The sequence below is a fragment of the Thamnophis elegans genome, chromosome 4 (assembly GCF_009769535.1).
Source record: "Thamnophis elegans isolate rThaEle1 chromosome 4, rThaEle1.pri, whole genome shotgun sequence".
Taxonomy (NCBI): Eukaryota; Metazoa; Chordata; class Lepidosauria; order Squamata; family Colubridae; genus Thamnophis; species Thamnophis elegans.
In genome coordinates, this window is record NC_045544.1 from 104,463,549 (window position 1) to 104,472,990 (window position 9,442).

The window sequence follows — 9,442 nt, forward strand, 5'->3', positions numbered from 1 at the left end:
ATTAAAATCATGCATGTCAAGATGAGCACAAATGTGCAACTCCCGATTTATTGCTGTAGATGTTTAATGCAGGCAATAAAGGTTATTCACACCGGGATAGAAAAAGAAAGATTTAGTGTTAGTTCATTTGTTTAGGAAATGCAAAACACGGTGGTTCAAACAAAATCTGAATCATCTACATTTTATTTCACCACCATTGGTGTTGTATGTGGCCAAAGAAACTAGCTAATGTGGCAAAGAAGGAACCAACCAAGAATGAGCATGAACTCTGACAATTGCCATTCTTGAATAGAAATTACAAATAAACTAGTTTGTATTGAATAGATGTGTGTATGTATGGATTTCATCCATATAGTAGAAATATAAAGCGAACATATATACTCTATAAAATATGCTACACATGCATTATTCACAATTACCAATTGTGAAGAAATCATTTCTTTTCATTTTTCTCATAAATATATTCCAAGGTGAGCTACAAGTATACATTATATACCTCAGCACGTCTCCGTTCTTCGGTGGTAGATGACAGAAGAGGAAGTCTCGATCGTTCTCCCTGCAATGACCAAAGACCCAATTTTTAATGATTTTTGGGAATGGCTGGACGAGTCCCTGCAGTTTTCTTAGCAAGGTTTTTCAGAAGTGATTCGGTGTTGTTTTCTTCCTAGGGCTAAGAGAAGCTAACTGGCTCAGGGTGACCCACTTGTCTTTGCTTCTACAGTGGGGCAAGAAATGTCGGTCTCTGAGTTTGCAGGTTGATGCCTTAACCATGGCGTAACAGAAACCATAATTAATATTCTGTCTGTCTGTCTCTAACTACCTAATCTGCCTGTCTGTCTTTCTTAAATTTCTATACATTCCATCCAGTGGTGGGATTCAAACAATTGAACAACCGGTTCTCTGTCCTAATGACCAGCTGGGTGGGCATGGCTTGGTGGTCAAATGTCTAGGTGGGCGTGGCCAACTCAATGTCACTCATGTCGATGGGGGCTTCGCCTTAGCTGTTACAATGTCATAAGGGTTTACCGGAGAGGCAGTTTCTGTAAGCAGGGCAATAAAGATTAGGCTAGAAACAACACTAGAAAGTTTCCTTCCTGCCTTCCTTACAGGATTAGCCCTGTAAAGCGGAAAAAACCAAAGTAAGATTTCTTCCAACAACCGGTTCTCCGAACTGCTTAGAAAGTTAACCACCGGTTCTCCCGAATACGTGTGGACAGGCTGAATCCCACCACTGATTCCATCACACATTTACTGTGACAGCCTATGAACAAATATTTTCTCTTACCTCTTTTTGGAGACACCTCAGTTTTTTTCTTAATTTCCTCAACCGATCGTTTTCCATCGCAAAATCAGTGATGGAAACTAGAAGGTAAAGAAATAGGTGACAAGGCAGAATAGCTTTGGCATTTTTATTTCAAAAATTGGAATGTAAACTTGAGAGACAATGTCTAGAATAGGACATGATTGGTTAATTACATTTGCCCTCAAATTCCTCTACTCTGATCCTTTAGGACAAGCGTTGGCCATCCCTCCCCAGCAGTTTCCCCTTTCCTTTTTTTCTTTCAACTAAATATTTGGCATTTCTATTCCAATTGATAAGGTCCCATAACCTTAAGCTACTTTTCAATCTCCTATGACTTACAGGGGAAGTTTATGATCTTTTTCATGAAAGCAGATGGATAGACGATTCAACATGTGGGAGACATTCCTGTTCCCCAGGCTATTTCAACCCCTTCAAGTGTTTCTAGCAGCTACAACCTACCTATCTGAACCCCACATAATTCAATTTTCCTATTTATATGTGGCCCATCTGACCTAAAGGCAACACTAGGCAGCTAAATGAAATAAAACATTAACAGATTATAACAGATAACATCAAAACTAACATTGCTTTAAAAATGTAAATCCTACAATGTAGGGGATGCAGCAGTGATGGGATTCAAATAATTTAACAACCGGTTTTCTGCCCTAATGACCAGCTGGGTAGGTGGGGCTCAGTGGTCATGTGACTGTTTGGGTGTGACCAACTCAATATCACTCAGGTCGATGGGGGCTTCACCTTAGCTGTTACAATGTAATTAGGGTTAACCAGAGAGGCAGTTTCTGTAAGGAGGGCAATAAATATTAGGCTAGAAACAGCACCAGAATGTTTCCTTCCTGCCTGCCTTCCTTACAGGATTAGCCCTGTAAAGTGGGGAAAAAAAACAAAAGGAGATTTCTTCCAACAACTGGTTCTCCGAACTGCTCATAAAGTTAACAACCGATTCTCCCGGATAGGGGCGGACTGGCTGAATCCCACCACTGGGATGCAGCCATGGATCTGTGAACTATCTCAAATGATATATATAACTGGCCGTCAATATTCCCCATGAAGAGCCTTTCAATTCAAAGAACGTTTTTCTCTTTCATACCACAACGGACCCAAACAATTCAAAACAATTTCTAGAGGTACATTTTTTTTATTTAGTATGTGGGAAAAGTTCTCACTTTGTTCCCAAACGCCAATCTGCAAAGGTATCCCAACAAGTTACTTCCTCACAGTACCTTTTTTGGGAGGTCGCATGACATCACAATTGCATCAACAAAATTTGCAATAGTGATGAAAGCTTCATATGCAAAACAAGCTCAGCTATTGATGTTTGCAGCTTTTTTACTTCAAAGTTTGATCAGAACAGAGGTCGACAAATAGCAGAGGTCTTCTTGATACTCTATATTGATTCTATGATTTATCTGCCTTTAAAATGGGGATTGGCAACAGGATTTTACAGACATCCACCAAGGTGTCTGCCCCCTCCCCCCAAATTTCACTAAATACTGAAAGCAAACATGTCATCAAGGCTTGGTGCAAGGTGGGCAATGACATCTCAGCTCAAGAAGTGTGACATGTGACCCACTGGACCATAATTCCAGAAGTGTGTCCTTACCCGGATCCGCTGGTCCTCCACACGTTAGCACCTCAGCACCTTAGCACTTCACCTCCTCAGCACTTCAGCTCCTCAGCACTTCAGCACCTCAGCACTTCAGCACCTCCGCACCTCAGCTCCTCAGCACTTCCGTATCTCAGAACCTCAGTACTTCAGCACCTCCGTACTCCACACGTTAGCACCTCAGCACCTTAGCACTTCCGTACCTCAGAACCTCAGCACTTCAGCACCTCCGTACTCCACACGTTAGCACCTCAGCACCTTAGCACTTCACCTCCTCAGCACTTCAGCACCTCTGTACTTCAGCACCTCCGCACTTCAGATCTGTAGCACTTCAGCACCTCAGCACTTCCGAACCTCCGCACCTCAGCTCCTCAGCACTTCAGTGGTTGAGGTTAAAAGATGAAAAATTTCTTAGGCAAAGGAGGCACGTGTTCTCTCGCCTTTTGTAGAGGGCATTTTTAGAGGCTTTTTTTCTTTTCATGAGGGCAGGCAAAAGCAGAGTTGAAATCCTCTCTGAAACAGCTGGAAAAGCTGCGTGTATGGGGAGGGGGGAGGAATTCAAAAAGTTTGATTGCATGCAGAACCATGTTGCCTTTTCAAACACACACACACACACAAACACACACACAGAGCTGGATAAAAGTATATAAGCCCAGCTTCACTGATTACAAGTTTGAAAAGGCAACGTGATTCACCTGCAATCAAAGGCTCCGATCAGAAGGCAGCAGGGGAAGGGGGGGTATGGCAGAGGAGCTGCTTTCAAGCCTTTGGAAAATATATCCAATCCAACTTCTGTGTTTGTATTTGTTTGAGAGTGAGTGAGTGAGAGAGGGATCCAACTTCTCTGTGTGCGTGTGTCTGTTTGAGAGAGGGGCGAGGGAGGGAGAGAGGGAGGAAGGAGGGGGAGGGAGAAGAAAAAGAATGGGAAAACTTATTTTGCAAGGGGGGAAAATGCTGTCACTTTAAATCAGAACTGAGCATGCCTGGCTGTGGAATTCTGGGAGTTGAAGTCCACAAGTCTAAAAAAATTGCTGCCTCACCAGCCATAAAGATCACTGCACGTCACTGGTCTGTACATAACCTTTCCTCTCATCCCACATCTGGTTGTGCTAATTAGGTGAGCTCATAGGTATGCGAGGTGCTACTGAGATCATGGAATTTTACTGCACATTTCTTTACGTAATCTTTCCTCTCATTCCTACAGTCAAAGACAAGAAAATACACAGGTAGCCCTTGAGTTACGAATGTAATGGCCAATTACTTTCATAACCTGAGGATTGTTGGAATGAATCATGTAAAATGAACATGAAAACTCCCTGCTTTTGCCCACGCATTTGCTAATCGAATGCCCGGTTCATTAACAGCACGTGAGGTTTCTCAGTGTGAGGAAGGCCTTGGGTGGGTGGGGATAGTGATGGAACAGGCCACCTGCTTAAGGTTACCCAAGGCCTATTGACATACCTCATACAATTGTTTCCCACCTCCATTCTGCTGCGCCAGGTTACTTACCTTGCGAAGATCTAGCAATTTACACTGGTATACAAACTGTATATTCACTACTTTACATTGTAGCCAAGTGTCATTTCTTCAGTGTTGTCACATGAAAAGATATACTTAAATATTTACAAATTTTGAGGGGGTGTACTCACTTCTGTCATACACTGTAGCTATATAAATTTGATTAAATAAATAAACGAACAAATAAATTCTACATTTTTAGCCAAATCCAGCCCATTCCTGCTTACATTCTTACTGATATTGCAGAGTTGTCATTTCTTGGATCCAGGGCATGCAGTCACAAATAGTCTAGCTCTTCACTGCAGTTGGAGAATTAATTTTGACTCCAGTTTTGGTTGGCATCTCTAGCCTGGAGTTCTGCTATGATTTCCAGTGCCCTTCCTGCTCCGATCTCAACAGGCGGAAATGAAAAGGATTGAGGGGATGGCATAGGCAGATTGGAAAAGGCAGTGAATGGTTTACTAATCTCTAACCCAGGGAAACACTTAGACTCATCTTGGCACTTCTCTCCCACAGCTTCTCAGTGACGCAAGCCTATTTGTGAATTTTCCCTTTGCATCTCGAAGAAACTTCAATTGGGTTCAATACAGACTCGATACAAATAAGAGTTTTGGATAGGCAAATTTTGTTGTCGGGGAAGAAGGAAAAATATTGTGTTAGGTTTCCTTTCAACACATTACTTTTCATGATAATTTCTCTAAGGTCTACTTTAGTTCTGGAGAACATGAAAGAATACAAGCGTATCACTACATGGAGATTTTTTTTGTGTGTGTATCAATCATTATTATTAATAATAATACATTCACATAATGCATCCACTAAAGGAATTTATTTAATGTTCAAGTTGCATGACATGAGCTTTTCCATCTTATTCCATCCTGCTGTTTCCTCTCTGTTGGAAAAAGAGGCACAACAGTTGCAGACATTGAAGCAGTGAGCAGGAGATGGTTGATCTGCTGATATATTTTGATGCTATACTGTTATAGATGGCTGATGAAAGCTTCCTGCTAATTGATGAGCCAATTCTGAGGAAAAATAAGGAAATGCTGTTTCACAAATTGACAACTCAATCACAAAGTCAACATTAATGTCTCTGCCTCATGTTAGAGAATGGTAACCAATGAGGTCCTACAGACACCAATGTTACTCAACATTTTTTATTAATGCCTTGAGAACAAAATTGATAGGCTGTTAGTTAAATATGTGAATGACACAAAATAGTCTGGCCAATATCCAGGATGACTGTGTGAGACAGCAATCAAATCTTGAAGCCAACACTAAGAGGAACAGAGGAGTCCTTCAAAACTGGAAAAACATAAAGGAAGAAGATATAGTCTAGATCAGGGCTGTCAAACTCTCAGCTCGCAGGCCAGATGTAGCATGCACTAGCCACACCAACTGCAGGTTTAGCAAAGGGGAGGGAAGTTATGACACGTCACGTGATGAAGCCATCACGACACAAGTTTGATACCCCTGGTCTAGATGCACAGAATGGGACACTCTGGTTTTGATCTATCCTTCAAAGTGTGCAAATAGAAGTCTGGATGGTTCTTTAGATACCAATTAGCTGGTGAGTTCCGGTGATTTCCCAGAGCCTTTGGCTGTTCTGCAAGACTAAACAGCTCACAATTTCAGGCAGCCCATAGGCATACAAGCCTTACTTACACTAACAGTATCTTCTGGATGTCGATCTAAATACCAAGACATTAAAAGTACCATAACAATTAGAAACAATTCTAGAGAATAGAGAGGAAAGACTACATTAAAAAGCAAATATAATTTTGGCCTAACTGGGGTCCAGAATGCTAGCTATTCAATGGGAAAAATGGAAATAACATGGAAGAGAGTGGGAGTGGAAAGTTGACAGAAGCACTCTAGCCTGTAACATTTTGCTAAAATCATATAGGGGTGAGTTTATGTGGGTTTTGTTCAGCATATTTTTTTTTCTTGGAAGTTTAATCAGGAGTTTAAATGCTCTGTGATTTCCCCAAACCTTCAACATATATCAAGAGATATCTTACTGTAAAAGAGAACTGGAGAGAATGAAAGAGGTTATGAATGTGCACCATGTTGAATTTAATTCTATTAAAAGATAATTACATAACAAAACCAGACAAATGCTGTACATCAGTATTCATTTTAATCCAGCATTTCTGTTATTATAGCAACAAAATACCACCAAGAACCCAACAAATATCACTTGATGGTGTCAACTTTCCTCTGCTGTTTTCAGGCAGTAGCCTGGCACTAAACATGGAGGCTCTATTTATCTAACATTATGAAAATTGCTTGTGCGCAGTGAGTGATACACACATGGCTTGCTACCCAATAAGATGGTATTCTACACAACTTGCATTGTTGTACATCTGAGATAATAGGTCTGTACACATGCAATCATACACAGACCTGTATTCTGAAAAGGAAACAGAATATTTCTTCTCTTCTTTTTCAAGTAAAAAAACCTTTCCATGCATCATCTGAGAATTTCACAAAGCACAAAAGCTGATTATAACCTATGAATTATTCATTTGGCTTCAAGTGAAAGAGATCAGATTTAATTACATTCCAAGGGGCAACTCCTATAGAATTAAAAACAGCTTTAAAAACCCCTTCATGGGTCTAATATGGTTGTTTTAAGCATCAGGATACAGGGAACTTTAAATGTTCATACATATGCATATCAGGATAGAAAAAAAGTATTAGTTCACAAACTGAACAAAGGGACGTAATTAAAATTGTGTAAATGTCTTGGCAGTACACTCCTCTACTTAGAGAATCCTTTGATGCAAAATCAGAAGAAAAAGATGTGAGCTCAGCATTGGGAGGGGCAGGAATATAATAAAAATAGTTTTACCCAGTGGTGGGTCTCACTTATTTTTAACACCGGTTCGCCCTGTGCGCGCATGCTCACTTTGCGCGCACATACACCTTCTGTGCATGCACAAGGCCTTCTTTGCATGCCTTTGCTCACACATGTGCCTTCCATGCATTTGCTTTGCTCACGCATACGCCTTCCATGAGCCTCCACATGGGCCCTTTACTTACCTGACATCCCAAACGGGTCATGTGGAGACTCCTGGGAGGAGAAGGGAGGGGTGGGAGGGGAGAGGTGGGCGGAATGGGGCCAGCCATCGGTGGGATTTTCAGGTTTGCCAAACTGGGCAGATCCTTAGCTAGAGAATCGCCCAAACCCGTGCAAACCCGCAGCAGCCCACCCCTTTGTTCCATGAGCTACCCTGTTACTTCTGAGTGCAATTCAAAATATCACCTACAAAAGCCCGTCGTGGCATTCGGCCTGGTTATCTGGGGGCTGCTTGTCTCTAGTTGTTTCTGCCCATCTTGTGCATCCAGACAGAGTAGATGGGCTCTAGGGCCCATTACTTAAGCAATGACACCTAGCGAGACTCCATAAGCATGTTTTCTCTGTTGTTCCACCTGTCCTGTGGATTGATATCCACCCAGAAATCCAGATGCCTCCTATCATGATGATGTTAAGGAAACTATTGAAGACCTGGTTGTCACCTGAAGATTGGGGACAGAATGAAGGTTGAGCTCGTGCTGAAAGGCTTTTTGGTAACATGCTGTTTTGGACACCATTAACAAATTCTTTTTATCTTTTATACCATTTATTTAGTGACTGTTTAAAGTTACAATGGCAATGAAAAAAGTGACTTATGACCGTTTTTCACACAACTGTTGCAGCATCCCCATAGTCATATGATCAAAATTCAGATGCTTGGCAACTGATTCATATTTTTGATGGTTGAAGTGTCCTCGGGTTATGTGATTCCCTTTTGTGACCTTCTGACAAGCAAAGCCAATAGGGAAGCCAAATCATGTTACTAATTTAACAACTGCAATTATGCACTTAACAACTGTGGCAAGAAATGGAGCAAAACTCACTTAACAACTGATTTGCTTAACAACAGAAATGTTGGACTTAATTCCTGCAACCTGTTAACTTCTCAGAGGCAATGGGAGTTTGGACAGCCTATAACTGTAAACTGTATAAATAAAATAAAATTAAAAAAAATAGTATAAATATATTCTTTATTGTCATTGTACTTAAGTACAACAAAATTGGTTATAATTATAATAAAAAATATAAATTAAATGGTAACTTTCTCTTTGGGGAGAGAGTTCCAAAAGGAAACAAAAAGTTGTATGTCTTCTTCTTCTTCATCAGATGTGGTATTCAGTAGGTATTCAGTAGGTTCTGACCAGTTCTGGAGAACCAGAGCAGAAATTTTGAGTAGTTCAGAGAACCAGTAAATATCACCTCTGACTGGCCAGGCCCCCATCTATTCTCTGCCTCTAGCTGATCGGGAAGGAATGGGGATTTTGCAGTATCCTTCCCCTGGAATAGGGTGGGAATGCAGATTTTACAGTATCCTTCCCCTGCTACGCTCAGATAGCCACACCCACCAAGCCATGCCACGCCCACCGAGCCACGCCCACAGAACTGGTAGTAAAAAATAATGAATCTCACTACTGTTCTTCATCCAGGGGCATAAATGGAGAGGGCAGTAGTCAAAAATTCAAGATGGTAGTTGAAATCACATTATCACAAACTTCTTTCCAAATGTATCACACACGTATTTCTTGTACACAAAAGACAGGGTTGTGTCATGGCTGCTGCCACGATGACTTTTTGATATCCCTGCCCCCCATCCTAGCTTCTTGGTGAAGATTTCAAATTGGAGGGAACTTCATATAAAAGAAAGTATTCTTTCTCTCTAAGTATTTTTTAGATATTTCATATCTAAAGCCTCTTGGGCTTTGTGGAGCATTTGGTTGTTGTTAGTTGCAAAGTTGTGTCCAACCCATCATGACCCCATGGACAACATTCCTCCAAGCCTTCCTGTCCTCTACCATCCTCTGGAGTCCATTTAAGCTTTCACCTACTGCTTCAGTGACTCCAGCCAGCCACCTCATTCTCTGTTGTCCCCTTCTTCTTTTGCCCTCAATCTTTCCCAGCATTAGGCTCTTCTCCAGTG

At 41.3% G+C, this 9,442-nt stretch overlaps 1 long non-coding RNA gene across 1 annotated transcript; it reads right to left on the minus strand.

The window, feature by feature from the left end:
• Positions 1–501: 501 nt before the first annotated feature.
• LOC116508526 lies at positions 502–2,963 on the minus strand. The gene is made up of 3 exons (XR_004255356.1): positions 2,925–2,963; positions 1,286–1,362; positions 502–556 (listed from the first exon to the last, which is right to left on the minus strand). It is a non-coding gene; the product is annotated as an uncharacterized LOC116508526 (long non-coding RNA).
• Between the last annotated feature and the right edge of the window lie 6,479 nt (positions 2,964–9,442).